The sequence below is a fragment of the Syngnathus leptorhynchus genome, chromosome 7 (genome assembly GCF_054491065.1).
Source record: "Syngnathus leptorhynchus isolate UIUO chromosome 7, UIUO_Slep, whole genome shotgun sequence".
Taxonomy (NCBI): domain Eukaryota; kingdom Metazoa; phylum Chordata; class Actinopteri; order Syngnathiformes; family Syngnathidae; genus Syngnathus; species Syngnathus leptorhynchus.
In genome coordinates, this window is record NC_141201.1 from 10,340,479 (window position 1) to 10,356,944 (window position 16,466).

At 38.4% G+C, this 16,466-nt stretch overlaps 1 long non-coding RNA gene across 2 annotated transcripts in view; it reads right to left on the reverse strand.

Annotated features, from left to right (window-relative positions):
• Window positions 1-16,466, reverse strand: part of LOC147054700 (uncharacterized) — a 125,105-nt gene that overhangs the window by 63,033 nt on the left and 45,606 nt on the right. Inside the window, exons 2-3 of one of the 2 annotated variants that reach the window (XR_015066778.1) lie at window positions 7,636-7,746; window positions 7,378-7,427 (exon numbers count right to left, since the gene is read on the reverse strand). This is a non-coding gene — a long non-coding RNA (uncharacterized LOC147054700). Of the gene's footprint in view, window positions 1-3,355; window positions 7,428-7,635; window positions 7,747-16,466 lie in introns of those variants that run through there. The other variant, XR_015066777.1, reaches the window with a different exon arrangement.

Below are 16,466 nucleotides of genomic sequence, written 5' to 3' on the forward strand. Positions count from 1 at the left end.
CTACAACTGTGCCATAGCCAAAGAAGAGGGTTTAAAAATATAAGAAATATGATAGTAGTAATAATAATGCATAAATGAATTGAGTTGTACAATGATTCAGAGGTTTCACTGCACACTGTAGTTATATTTATAACCGCAGCACAATGATATCCACGACCCCATTAGCTCCAACCTCAGGATCCAAGGTGAGTTATGGTCACTTGTTGTTTTGCAAGCTATGAGTCATTTAAATCACCTATCCTGTTTGTTCTGGATGATCCTACAAGGGGCAAAAAGGCCCAGATAATAAGTTCAGAACTTTTGCGGTCTTGTTCACAAATAAAGTAAGGGTGGCCAATGATTTTGAGAGATAAATCAGTGAAGCATTCATACTAATGTGGTTGCTTCACTTGTGGTGAAAAGAGCAGAGCAAAAAGGCAAATATCTCAGGTGACCTTTTGATGCACTGCTGGTCGGGATTCTTAAACCTTATGGTTTCAAGCACAGTTATGAATTTCATGGCACACGGATGTTGAAATGTGATAATTAAAGGACTTGAAAAGGAATGTTAGGATTAAAATGTGATTAAGGTTCAAATGTAATTCATGTTAAAACACAGAACACATACAGAAATATGCTGGTGCCTCGTGTTCTGTCTTCTTGCAGAAAAATACAGTCAGACATGACCATGTTTCAGGATTAGTGAGTATGGTTAACAAGGAAACATTCTGGACATTAACATCACTGAACAGGATGAAGCATTTTTGTATTTGTGTGAAAATCTGATTCAAGTGCAATACATTAGTTATGCCGATTTGCGGTGCAAGCCTTTGTTATATAATGACTCAAATCCAATTACATTAGTCATTTACATCTAATCCATCCCATCCTTTTGTGTACGTGTATTAAAACTCCTCCCCATTAGCCAATGCCAAATATTTGTAGAAAATTTTACATACTGCAGAAATTGACTGATAAAAGCATCAAGGCAGGCATGAAGAGAATATCCATTTTGGCCTGTTGATGAGATAATGATCCAGCAGTAAAAAAGTCACCTTACTTTAAGAAATATTTCTTAGACGAAAGGAGATTGTCCATGGATTACAGTGATTGGGTTAAAGTGTTAAAAAAAAGGACAGAGTACAGTCTGACAGAGCAAGAAAGATATGCTTTGGAGTGTAATTGTATGATAAGGATACCACTAGTATTCTTTATCACTTACTCAATTATGTTGGATTGAAAAACTAATCAACTACCCTATTAAAATAAGGGACCCTACAGCGCAAGGTTAAACAAAAGCAAAGTAATTTACCTCATTTTGCACACTTAGATATACACACATCTTTTCCTGGACTTCCTCCCATTCATCTTGATCTCCAAAGAGGTTTTCCAAGGAAGGAGCAAGAGTTTTGCAGCTTTTTTTTCTTGCTCCTTTTGGAACATGCTGTTTTTATTAAAAGTTGGTTGACATGATGTGCAGGTCTGTATTTCATTGTGACTTTTTAATCACCAAGCTTTTGCTGCTCTCATACGTTGGGGGCATTGTACTGTCAGATTCATTCACAAATGTATCTTTCACTTTACCTGTGTCCACAAAGAAGGCTCACAAGCGCCACAACTGCTTGTGGAGATTTGATCACAACATATTTGTTTTCATTTGCATTTAAAGGTGACGCTATTTTGTTATCTACACAACAACTCAAAATCAATTATTGCTATAATTTGTAGTCCAGGTCACAGTCTTTATGGTGAAGTGGTAAGTCTTCCTTTTCAGAGGTCAACATGGACTCTCGGTTTACTCTAAAAATTCATTTCAGCACCTTTTAACATCGTCATCTACCTTAACCTCAGCAACTGTCTCTTCTTTTCTCATCCAACCCCTCTCTGTGACCACTGACCCGATCCTTTGAAAAGTTTTTTTGAGGCTGTGACTCTGCTTCCAATGTCTTGCCCAAGAGAGATGCTTGGTAGAATTTTCTTTTTATCTCTTCATCTCACCCTCTCAGGAAGTACGGTCTATTACCTCCTGACGGATGGGGAGAAGGGTTGGAGAAGTGATTGCGAGAGAAAAGAATTAAGAGCAGTGTGGCTGCACCCAATCAGGCCTCCAGTTTTGTTAACTCTCTCTTAATCTTGTTTGTTGCTCCTATTCAACAAACGAGAGATAGCAGGCAGTTAATTAGACTCCAATTAAACATTTTGTATTTTCTTGACTTATTTTTAGTTTATATTTGCATAACAACGAGGGCTGAAAGGTATGAAAAAAATGATCTGACAGCAAGTAGGAGAGAAAGCGGTGGACGTGATGGACATTCGCTAAGGAACCTGGCCTTTCGGTAATTGTGCTTGCCGTGGAGCAGAGGTCAGAGGTAAATGCCACATGTAGATATGTCCTTCTCTAATGAGTGGGAGGAGCAATGACATATTCCCAAATACACCTTCCTGGATGCATATTGTCACATATACCTACAACAGTTGCATCAATAATGTTCATGTGAAATCTAAGCCTTGTTTTAACACACATACCTTCTTCCATTTGCCTATCACAAATGTAATCATTAATTTCCTCCGACATTGGTTATGTATCTTGATATATATGAAATTACTTTGGGAAATTTCATATTGAACGGCGCAAACTCTAATATGTTGCAGATACTGACTTTAGTATTAAGAAACACCAGTCCAAGAACATAAGTAGATAGATATGTTTCACATAATGTCAGCACACTTGAAGATATACGTACGAATGAATTGATATACTGTGTAATATGATCTTGAAGTCATTAAGAACTGCAGTAAATAATACTTATTCATGCATAAGCAGTTAGCACGTTTACCTCACAGTTGTAAAGTTTGTGTATGAATGTCAACTCTGGCCTTCTTGTCTGGCCTACTTGTTAAGCCCAGTGTCTAAAAAAGTGCACAAAAGCCTCCATTAAGACTGTGGGGATTCTACTTTCACTCGTGGAGTCAGCACTTCATGACCAAGCTGCCAAATTAATGGCAGAGTGGAGCAGTCGAGAGAGGAATGAAAAAGTCAAACATTTCAACAACAATGAAGCCAAATTGTGACACTGTCTACATTGAAGAGAGACCCTCTCGTCAAAAAGCTAAACAGCATCACATTTGGTCCCAGAGGACTGCTGGGTCAGTGTACCCGATTTCCAGTCCAGCCGGGTACATTTGTCACACCTAGTCATAGTCAGGCTACTACTTACACCAAGTCCATAACTAACTAGTTCAAATTGTATGACAATTCCTTTTAATGTGGTGACTTTATTCTTTTTTACCTTTTATCACTGACAGTTGAGTGAGACCAAAAAAATAAAGACAGAGTGATAGGAGAGCAGAGGCATGAAAAAAATTAATGGAAGAAAAATTCCAAAGGGTATAAAGTAATTTCAGCCATTTTTTTCTCCTCCTTTTGTTTTTTTCACTCACATACTGATATGTTGACCACTCGGCAGGCCTATATGGAATTATGGGCAGTTGCGTTCCGATATACGTTTTTAATGTGTCGGTCACCACAACCCACAAAAAAGAATAAAAGAACCATTGTTGCTCAAGGTGCCTCAGTACAGTAGATATTAAATTTACATCAGCTGAAAGAAATTGAAACTCTAATAACAATGTGACCTAGCAGGCCATGCCTCATATTGCTGTGCCAGAATGAATCAAACAAAGAAAACTGAAGGCTATCTCGCACAAAAAGGCTGATGTAAAGGACGAGGCCAGGGTCAAGGAATCTGACCCACTGATTTGGAAGACGAGATTGATTAGGAGAAATTCATTTTGTGCATTGCAAAGAAAAGGCATTCCTGGAATCACTCTGCAGAGATAGTGATAAAGTGTGGATAGTGACTTGTAGAGGATAAACATGCTTGTACAATACTTCTGAGTAGATTACAAAGGATAGTCCAAAAATGTTTTGCTCACAATACTATAAAAAAAAAGTACGGTCCACATTTTAACCATATTGCATGGAACCCCATGTACAATTGGATTTTGAACGCAGTCTTGAAATATCCTTCACTATGTGCAAATCTTGGACCAGCATCAATACGCATTTCGGAGGAGCCTGACAAAAATTATACATCACAAATACATGAACAGTCGTACCTCATATGCCTTGTGTGACATTTGCATTAGTCTATTATTCCGAACTATTCGAGTGTTACTAGCAACATCAGCTAAGACTTCATTTTGCACAGTTTAAACAAATGAAATCTTAAGCGGTTTATCAAATATTATAGTACATAATAAAGAAACTCATAAACTCGAACTGTCGACATGGCCAGAATCTAGGCAGTTTCGGTTGCTGTGAGTATTCAGACGTTATATAGGCTGTTGTGAAAACGCCATATAAATAAAGATGTATTTTATCGTATGTGTAACATTTCGTTCTCACACTGTGACCTTGTGACTATGAGGAGTACATGTTTGCCCTCATCTCACCCAGGGAAATGCATCATTAATACTATTATAACAGCTGCTTCTTGCTCTTAATCCAACATCTCTCCTTGCGCTTGTTGCTCGATTTCTACCTCACACAGAGAGGCGTCCTTGTGTGAGCTTATTTATGGCACAGAGGCTTAACTTTTCCCTTTTTGTCATATCACATTGGGGCATAATTTTTCTCTCTGTGAAACCTCATCCCGAAAAATACATACACTGTTTATCTGGAAATGTAACATTTTAGTTGTGCCTGCATGACAACGCATGATAAGGCTGAAATGATGGTTTGGATATTAACATTTTCTATTCACATTCATCTCGTCATATATACCGGGTGCCTTTAGTCTTTAGAAAGGGTTTCACATTTATTTAAAAAACTAAAACACTCCCTAAATTAATGTAAGGTCACAATGAATGATGAGAGTACACAAGAATAGATGCTAGCATTGGACAATTTAAGTGCTTCACTAAGTCCAGTCAGAATTCTTTTTTATTTTTTATTTTTTTTTATGGCCGCAATCTCACAAGGAAGGGTCTATAAAGCCTTATCTAAGTGTTGTTTATGGCACTGGTGAGACATTGACATACAAGAAGACAATTTTCAGTCATGAAACTGTGACTTTGAAAGATCACCAACACGTCTGGCTCTGGAAAGCATTTAAAGCAGCGTTTGTTTTATGCTCAGTCAACATGATTGACAGCTACCGTATTTTCTGGACTATAAGTCACAGTTTTTTTCAGTTTGGCCAGGTGTGCGACCTATACTGAGGAGCGACTTATGTGTGAAATTATTAACACATAATATCATTTCACATGTTATTTTCACACTAAACCACAAGAGGGTGCGCTAGGCCTGTGAAATAATTGGAATTGCAACTAACTATGAGTCTGACGTAAGCGACGTAAAAGAGGAAGCGCCACATCTTCTATTTCCGGAGTTAGCGGAGTTTAACAGTGACACAGAGGATGAAGATTTCATTGGATTTAGTGATTTTGAGTGACACAGATCGTTTGGTAACCTTATCAGGATGTCATTTATGCTATAGTTATTTGAATAACTCTTAATACGCTATGCTAACGTACCAGGCACATTCTCAGTTCATTGTTTGTGTCATGTGACGTTAGCATCCCGTACAATTATTCAGCCTGTTGTTGCCTCTATTCTATTTTTATTTTAAATTGCCTTTCAAGATGACATTTTATCAAATAAATTTCCCCCAAAATGTGACTTATACTCCATTGCGACTTATATATGTATTTTTCTTTTTTATTATGAATTATATGGCTGGTCTGACTTGTACTCCGGAGCGACTTATAGGCTGAAAAATACGGTACTCGTCATAGAGTTAATACGCAAGAATGTGAAACAGAACACTAAAGATTAATTTTAGCTTGTTGCTCGTCATTCAAAATGATTCTTTTTTTGTGTCAGACTAATTGGACAGAAATTTAAGTGACTGCACAGGATACTGTGCACATGCTGTGCCTTGCCAGTCTAAAGAAAATCCACAAATTCCCTTGGAGGCAGATCAATTAAATACACACTGACCATAGTGCAATTATGACTTCTTGTTTGAGAATAGTGATGTGTGAATTGAAATGTATTTCCCACAATGTTTTTGTCAACTTCAGAGTTATTTGACATTAACAACCAACAAAATAAGTTATTATTTCACTGTGTGTACTTGATGTGAGTGTGTACAATATTAGTACTTCATTTTTTTCTTACTTTATTTCTTTCGGCAATTAGTGAACATGAATTCACGCAAAAACAAGAACAGATATGTCTGAATGTATGTATGAATTTTGGTTTCGAATGTCCAAATCGCCAAAGCAAAAGCCACATATCAATTTTGCCTTGGGAAAATGAACTTTGTTAAGGAGGCATCTCAAGAAGTTTGAAAGAGGCTTTTTCATGCATAATTCATCAAACTGGTGCCGCTGTTCTCTTATCATTACCCTGCAACCTAATGTTATGTGATGTCATTCATAATGCAAAAAGAGCTGAGACAGAGGGCTTTCATTTATTGATATGTATATGTTTCACAACATTGAAATATGCTCAGATATGCCTGACCAAACCCTTAATCAAAACATGAAATATTCATGAAAACATTTATAAAGGCTTTGCAAGTCTGTTTGCAGGCAAATGTTTGGGAACGCATATGAGAGGTGTCTTTGCAAATTTGAAGGTCTACATAACTTAGGACTTGACAAAGAACAATATGGCAAAGAGGTGTTCTGAACGAAAAAGGGATTTCAATGTGGACTGGTAGCTTAGTTGAGTTGAGTTGCATGCGGTTGTGAAAAAATGTGTGTCTAACTGCAGATTGGATACATGCACATATTATACATGTATATACTTTATATACATCTGTGGATTTGTATTTTGATCTTGGATGTGTGTAAACTACAATGAAGATTGCCAGAAGGAATGAAGAGCATGTGATAAAGAACTAAAGTCATTATTATCCTTCCGGAGGGTGAAGAAAATAGTGTGCAGCAGCCTCACTCATTAGCAATCTTCCAAATATTACAAATTGTTCTGGCACTTACAAGATACGACTGTACTTTGACTTGCTGTTTACAAGTCTTTGCATGTGAGTGTGTGTGTGCGTATGTGCTTGTGTGCGTATGTGCCTGCGTGTGAGTGTGTATGTGTCTATATGTGTGGAGTTTGTGCTCTAAGGTCTGGAGATCATGGAAAGGCAATTACAAAAAGAGACATTCGGTTAGAGTCCAGCATCAGAAATCAATCTAATTTTCTGCTCTTTATAAGGCATCTTATACATTACAATATGCATTTTCTTTGTCTAGACAACGAGTAAATAATGGCATGTCTGCTCCCAGGGTTTCAAAGCAATCAAGAAGATTCAGGAGTGTGTAGACATGCTTGATGCCCAGGGGCAGGCGAATTGATGGAAATGACAGACAGCCACTAACCTTTTCACAACGTGATCCTGTGATTGACATATCCGTGGTGAGAAAGTGGCCTGCAGAAGGAGCAGATATCACTGCAGAGGTCAGGGTTGAATGGAGTGTGTAATCATTTCAATCTATATGTGTGTGTGTGTGTGTGTGTGTGTGTGTGTGTGTGTGTGTGTGTGTGTGTGTGTGTGTGTGTGTTTGTGTGTGTGTGTGTGTGTGTGAGAGAGAGAGATAGTGGGAACCGTTAAGCATATTTGTTTGCCCACATCTTACCTTCCCATTGCAATTTCCCTCTTGCGATGATATCAATTTAGGTGAATGATAGTACTTGGTTTTGGGCTGTAGGATAATCATTTGATGCTGTTTGGTACTGGTTTTATCACCCTGTAATTGAAAAACAACATACACAGATTGAATGATAGATAAAAAAGGGAAAAGGTGATGATGATAATTAATTCTTTACAATGTTGACACTTTTGAACAAGTAGATGGAGTGGGGCAATGGTGTTCCACATATTTTGTGATTACGGGCATTGCAACCCCGTTTATGGGAAAACTTGACAGGCCGTGATTGCTGTGGATTTCCGAACAGAATTTTTGAACTCGAAAAATGGCCACGTCAGTCATGGTGTCGATGACTGTCAATGAGAAATTCTCTCGGGCCAAAGTATAATGGGGGAAAGCTAAAAAATCTGACAGTACAGTAATAACCTAAAACGTAGTGAGGGGGGCGTCTCACGTATCTTACGGTTCTTTCAAGTTTTATCACGTGCACATTTTATCTTGTTTTGTCAAGGTTCTCACCGCAAGCTTAGGTGGATAGAAGCTATTTCATCGTATTTAATCATGGTGTCTGAGCATTTACGGGCCTTCACCTTTGAGCCCCCGGCAATCAGCAGCCTTTTCCCCTCAGTGCCTGTCACGGATACCATGATAAACTGTCAGAAGACTTAACAAGACCTAAATATGGAGGAAAAAAATCCCAAAATCCTGTGTTGTACTGCATATCGGGCAAACGGGGCTGCCATGGACAAGTCCAGTTTCCTGTGTGAATGTGTGCGGTTTGGGAATGTGACAATTGCCCGGTGCTTTACGCAATTCACTTTGCTGTCAGCTCATTTGTCTTTATCAGGATGGCCCCACAAGGAGAGACACATTATGGTTATAGCCAGGTTCACTTTCACAAAGACACTCATGCACACACGCACGCACGCACACACGCACGCACGCACGCACGCACGCACGCACACACACACACACACACACACACACACATATACACAGTTAGATTCCTTTTCCAAGCATATTCAGAGAAATACAGACAGCAAAGCTACAAACAGATACACCTTCACTAACTTAAAATAACTCATTATGTAGAAAATTGTGTGCACGCCCAATGTGCAGAAACCCAAGCACAATTTATTTCCAGCAGGTACTAGACAGTCAGTTATAAAGCTGATTCATAATTTATCAGGACTAATAGCCACCTGCCTGTGCCACGAGCTGTTATCTACCACAAATTATAGGCTCAGAAAAGCCTGTTTTGACAGTATGTGTACCTGTAGAGTGACGGGCTGAAAAAGTATGAATTCAAAATGAGAGCTTCTGATTTATGTGCTGCATATTTAGTATGATCTGCATGTGGCTTCATTGACCATCTCCCGGGCTCCATAAGGTGCCCTAAATGTAAACATTGTTTTGTGTGTCTTGATTTTTACCAGGCTTTAAATTTGGATGAAATGTATCTTTCACAGTTATAAAATATGGAAATTGAATTATACATTGTATATGAAATTACAAGAATGATGATTGATGTGGGGTGGACTGTGGGGTGGGGTCTAACATGCTGCTGAGACAAGATTCAGTCACACGACAGGTTAAAAAAACAATTGCCTTTGTGGAGGAAAATATGCACTATGATTATTGTAATTTTAGCAGCAGAAACAGCAGTGGCGAAAGTCACTAGCGGACAGGTTATTCAGGGACTCGGTCACTAAGTCATGGTAGTGGCAGTGAGGAGGTGGTGCTGGTCCTGAAGGAGGAAGATATGGTGGTGGATGGAGAATGGAGCAAGACGAGTGGGTTTTACTTTCTAGACATGAATTTGACACCTCTGGAATGCAGAGTACAGAGTAATGCCATTATTCTTTAGGGTGTTGACTTTAATTTATGTGCAAACTGTTAGAAACTGTTAAGCGGAGCCAAGAGTTTTTGCATGTTTTATACACGTTTCATACAGGATATTTGAAAGTGCTTGACATGACAATAACAATGGCAAAAGATACTTTTGAGAAATATTGAATATTATCATGACTTGACGTGAGAGTGGAGACTTCAGTGCTGAACTGTTCAACTTAGCATAGGTGCTTGAGTTGTAGAAATCTTGACTATAGAATCAGGATTAAAATCAGTCTTGCAGAAGGGATTGAGCTGATAAAGTAAGGAGCGAGGGAAAAACAATACACTTGTGATTTGTTCGCAACAGAACTACCAGGACAAGGTGATGTGATTGTGTGTTGTTTTTAATATCAATGAGTATCTTCCCATGGGACCAACCTACGAGCGATGTCCCCATTAACTTATGTCTCGAACATGAGTCAGCGCCGATTTTGCCAGTGCATGTGTGTTTATTTGTGTTTGGGCAGTGAGTCGAGGTGTATTTCCATTTGGTTGTGTGTGCCTCCATTTACGTGTTTATGCATAAAACATAGCGTGTCTGATTCTCAAGCTTCAAAATAACTTTGTGGCTAGACTCCCATCAGATACTGTAGGTCCCAAGCCTGAGCGGGGTAAATAAGAAACAAGGTGCCAAGACTAAATTCTCAAGTGGCCTCACAGCTTTGGCCTGAGCTGAAACATCTTGCCAGACAACATATCCACAGCATAATGAGTTCGAGTCCCTCAGGTATTGGGATAACTCTAAACACTCACTCGAACCTATCAGCATGTGTACCTTTGTGCGGTTGCGTACGTGTTTGTGAATGAGGTTCCTCTCCCAAGAGCATTCGGATAAATTTAAACGAAGCTCATTGGCATAAGAGGATTTGACTTTTTCCTTGTTGTGGTAATGAGCTGTGATAAACACCAGCGGGTGAGTTTCATGTTTCATACATGCTTGCGATTAATACAAAACACAAGATTTACATTGCCTTGTTCCCATGGAGATTTCCCATGAGTCTTGGTGACACAAAATGTGAAACCTTGTTGACACTAATTCCACGGTCATTGAAAAAAAAGATTTCTTAGGCCAACAGCTCACACAGATCATTACCGCCTATAAGTAAAATATTGTCCTCATCCTTTTATTTGATTCCCTAGAAGGAGCATTTCTTGCCACATAGCCACCGCCGCGATTGTGTTGTTAGTGCTATTCAATTTGCTTTTGTTTAACAAAGCTCAAAGCTTTTGACATTCTAGCTGGTGGCAAGAGGTGCCTGCTGAGTATCAAGTGTGGTTTCAACTGTGACTTGACATTTTGTGAAAAGTCTGAAAAGTTTAGTTGATACAGTTAATATCTTTGTTTTTGGCCAGTGAGAAGAAAATGCAATTTTAAATAAGGACCCATGAAGATGATGTGATAACCACTTGATCCTTTCCCTCTACAACACATTTTTAGGGATGGGCAAGTGCTGATACAAGGTAATGGTAAAAGTGTCAGTATCAGCCTTACTTCAAAGTATCGATATTCGTGGCAGTGGCCGATATTGGTGTCAGGTGTCTCTTGTAGGCGTTTTATGATCGGGTACTAGAAATATGGAAAATTGCCATTAATTTAATGTAATCTTAAATAAAAATGCTAAATTGCTAATTTTGGATGTACACTTTTTTTAAAGTGGATATATGTCTTTTTTAAAGTGAGTCGTCATTGTTTTTGTTTTTTTCTCACAATTTTATGCATCCAAAGTACAAGTGATATTGGTCTTGGTATGAGTGAATACTCAAGAATTGAGGACTTGTTCTGGTATCTATCTGAAAAAAGTGGCATAGATTATTTTTACTATTATACCTTGGCCAAATTTTGAGTAAGTATTATATTTCAAATATTTCAAAGTGGTTACTGTAACTATAATGGGGTTTGGTCTTCATTCGTCACCTTCATCAAATTAATTCGTCATCTTCATTAAATTAATTTGGGGGTAAATCATATAATGTCATCTTAATGCTTCATACAGCATAGTACATGTACGTACACTGTGACGAAATTTTCATTATTTTTTGCCTCTTGAATCCGCTAATTTAGTGAGCAAAACCATATCTACCAAATGACATTTACTTATCTTGGTGAGTGTGTCCGTACGTGTGTGTGCGGAAGTGCAACACATACTGAAAAGAAATGTAACGATACTCAATATTTATGTAGTAAACTCCCAACATTTCTGAATAACCATGTGGTGTAGAATGTGTGTAACGTTGTGATATGTAAAATCTGATCTTAAAAAAAAAACAGCTGCTCAGAAATCCCTAATAGTAGCTACAGTAGCTGCTCGATAAATTTCAGCCCCAAACATTAGGTGAGGCTCAGCAGCAAATTATTATGTAATGTAATGTCCATCCATTTTCTGTACCGCTTTGTCCCCAAGGGGGTTGCAGGCGTGCCTATCCCAGCAGTCATCAAGCAGTAGGCGGGGGACACCCTGAACCGGTTGCCAGCCAATCACGGGGCACACGGAGACGGACAAACATCCGTGCTTGCACTCACACCTATGGACAATTTGGAGTGCTCAATCAATTTACCATGCATGTTTTGGGGATGTGGGAGGAAACCGGAGTGCCCGGAGAAAACCCACACGGGCACGGGGAGAACATGCAAACTCCCCACAGGGAGGTGGAATCGAACCTGCCCCCTTTGAACTGCGGACATGCTAACCTGTACTACACCGAGCCGCCACAATAATATAATATAATAAATATAATATAATATTTAAGAGCTCACTCACACCCTCAATATGCTCCATCTATTTATCTAATTTGATCAACTGAGAATAAGAGTACATTTTTGCACTAGATTTCTTTAATCCACGTGACACTCCCACTGTCACGACATGTGCTGTGTTTGAGAGCTTCCATCAAAGCTTACTCCAAGCATGTAGAATTTACAGATGGCTTTTCTGATGTTTCCCCCATCTTCGTCACCCTTCGCTTGCTATTTGTTCCAGACGAATGGCCTTAGCGGATCTGGGATTAAAATGGCGGATTTCCATGGCAAAGTAATGTGCACTTGAATCAAAGCGATGACATTACCTTGCTACATTGCAACGTTATTGCTGTCTTCATTTCCTATTTTCATGTTCTTTTGTACGTGGGTTATTCTGTAAACTGACAACTTTTGCACAGATCCACACTGTGATTTAAAGCAGACGTTGCTTAATATTGATCATTCAAAAGTATCAGTTAATTCAGCACGACTATTAAGTCGGTGGTTGAATCACATGTCCCAAATTTAGCTCAGGGACTGTGTGCATCTCGTTCTTGACTGGGGTACTCTGGATTCCTTCTGAGTGACTTTAGAGATGAATTGCTATTGATAATGAGTGAGAATGAAACTGATCAAGGATGCGGCACACCAGCAGGATGAAGAGTAAATGAAATGATTTGATCGTTCAATGTGTATTGGCACTTTCATATGGCAACCCTCCCCAAGTAGTTAGTTGTTTAATTTCAAGTCACAATGCTTGAATTTCCTCCTGGCAGAAAAAAAAGGCAGTGTTTGTGATATGTGGTAGTTAGGCTGATGCCAGCAAGAGAGAATGGGTTCCAAAAGCTCACTTGCTGATCGCAGAGTGACTGTCCATTGTGCATGCATGTGTGCATGCACACAAGGCTGTGTGTGCGCTTGTGTAGTCATCCATGGCTTAAATTAAAATACACTGAGCAGTGAGAGGCTGTTTGCAGGCGATTAGTCTGACCACCAGTATTCACTTTTTATTTCCCTTGGTAGCTAAACATATTAGACAACCCTCCAGCCTTTCAGCTACCCCCCCCCCCCCCCACACACACACACACACATTGAAATGCAAAGAAAATGACAGATCGATAGTTCGATAGATACATAGATTGATAGATCTATAAACAACTGAAAAGCTTGCTGGGCACAAGTGTGTTATTTTCGTTCCCAAATGTGCACCCCCTTGGGCATTATGCATAGACCAACTAAAGCAATATTTTATGATGAAGTAATCTCTAGTGACTTGTTGACGGTCATATACTGTACGACTCCAAAGTTTTAATTTGAACTGCTCCCTCCACTTATTTGTGTGTGTTTTGCCTTGTTTTCCAAGGCAGCTGCTTGTGTAGATGCGTGGCATTCCAGTTCACCTGCACTTCTTCGTTTGAAGTCAATAAGCTATGAAGGATGACTCATTTGAAGTACGTGTTGTTGTAATGCATCCCATTTGAATCGAATGGCTTTCAAAGTGTGTGTCCTTTGAAGTAAGTATTTACCCCCCTTGGTGGCCACACTTTTTAAAGGCAGTCTTCTGAAGTCTGAGCATATGCCAATTGGAAGGTAATGCTTTTTAATAGAGAGCAAAGAAGCAATGAATGCATGGATGAATAATAGTATTTTGGTTGCATGCTTATTAAATCGTGATTTGTGAATGTACTTTGCTTTATTAATCTTAAAGGTAAATGACCATAATTATAATGTAATAATTAGACAGGATGAACTATTTAAATTGGTGTTCGGGAAAATATATGAAATTCAAATTTTTAAGCATGTATTTGTATCCTTTTTAATATAATATAACTTGATTCAATATAGTTTCCATGCTTGTAACAAAGTATGTTATCAATTTTATGTAACCTGATTTGACACAGTCTCCATTTCCTCCCAACTGACGCGGTATCAGTGAATATGTCTCATCCAGGTAAGGTGCTGCCTTGAGATATGAATTTAACTTGTTCCCTAATCACATCTTTCTGAAATGAATGGAAATGCTATTCATCGCTTCTGTGATTATCGATCCTAAGTGTTAGCCTACTAATAGCATTTTCCATCAAATCTAGGCTCCATCCTTCTTGTGTGGAGTTTGCCTAGTCTCCCCATGCCTGCGTGGGTTTCCTACAAATACACAGGTTTCCTTCCACATTCCAAAAACATGCATGGTTATTGAATTGAGCACTCTAAGTTACTCTTATGACTGTGAATGTTTGTTTCTGTGTGCCCTGCAATTGGCTGGCAACCAGTTTAAGGTGTACCCACATCTGCACTAGATATAGACATTCTTGTGAGTGATATAATAGCAGTGCAATTTTTTTCCTTATTCAGAATGTTTTGGGTTGGAAAATGTTTTTCACTAGACTGTCAGTACATTTTATCAATTCCCACTTACCATAGTCATTAAATAATTGTGGAACATTCAGTAAAATTTTTTCAGTCATGACACCTTTCTGATAAGCCTAAGACTAGCTTTCTAGAGGAGATAAAATGGAGAAAATAGTCTAATTCTTCCGTCCAGATTTCACTGCACTTGAGTCCGATGACTAACTCAGTCATGGGGGAATCCAAGAACAGATGAATTAAAAGGTAAATACTGCTTTAAATCTTTGGGCTTTTGAAGAATTAATGCAGTTAATTGCTGGTATCTTCAAAATCCTCAAATCTATTTCCACAGTAGTCTAAAAATAAATTATTATTATCAAAATCCTCAAATCTATTTCCACAGTAGTCTAAAAATAGGTTATTACTCTAGCAATAAATCCAATATTTATTTTTACATTTAACAACTCTGCCACATACTGACTACACAAACCAACTTCTTTTAGGATCAGCATTTCATCACACTTCTATTCCTGCACTGTATGTGACAAAGGTCTTAGTGCTTTAATTCGACTGTTGGAATGTGTAGCAGCATTTCTGGAGGTGAGCGTGAGAGCAAATGAGCAGTATGGGTAGCATTGGGTCCAATTGTCCCGCTGAAGGGATGTATCTTTAAATTGCCCATAATTGCATGGCGAAGAGCTTGGTTGTGTGCAAATTGTACAACAAAGGTTTTGCGCTTCACCAAAGCACTTCAAGCATTCACTATCACCTTAATGCAAATACATTGCAGCTATCACAAACACCAAAGGCAATATCAGTGTGAGCCTTTTTTGTACAAGCAAGGCGAGTTTGTCTGGCCAAAAAAGAAGTACTACTCTAGTGCATTGGGAGGTCATTGGGTTTGGACTGCATCTAAACACCATCTGCTTAGAGTGATACCAAGGACCAATTGGGCATGGTATGAAGAAATTCAAAGGCAGATAAAATGTGAAGATGATATATATATATATATATATATATATATATATATATATATATATATATATATATATATATATATATATATATATATATATATATATATATATATATATATATATATATACGATGACTTGGCCCATTTCTCACCAGTGTGTAAGAATGGAAAGGCAGTGTGAGAATCTTAGTCACTGTGAGTAGAGATAGATGTCTTTATCTAAATAGACTTGAGTCGATTGATGCCAGTTGAAAAAAAAGTCGTAGTCCAGTTGGATCACAGTTATCTGATGTTTAAGATGAACTTGCGTCTCCTACGCTGTACTCATTTAAATGTTAGCTGTTATCGACAAGCACACATGATTGGAAAGAAAACAGTTTCCATTAAATCATAGTTTTTCCAAATACAGCACTCTTTCTCTTCTGAAATGTGTAAACTTGAAAACTCATTGTTTCTATCGTGTGTGAATTTGAATGTGTTTGTTTGTATCTGTGTGTTCTGTCTGGTCAGCCAACCAGCAGTTGTTATGCGTAATCCCCATTGTTACTGAAATGCCACTCCTGTTGTTATGGAAGATTTATGTGCTGCGCCCAGGGATGGAGTCCATTTTTTTTGTTGGGTTTGTGTGTGTTTGTGCATGATTAATAAATTATACAAGGGAGTAGAATTCCGATACCAGAATATATCCTTATTTAGGAGTTACTGTCAGACAGAACAAACTTTGTTCTGGTAGTCATTGATAAATAACACTGTATATAGTATCTGGTCAATGTATTCTATATTCTGAGACAACTATCAACAGTCAATAAAGAATATAATTTGAATTTAAGAACCCTCTGAGCCTGAGAAATAATAAGCATCCTTTCA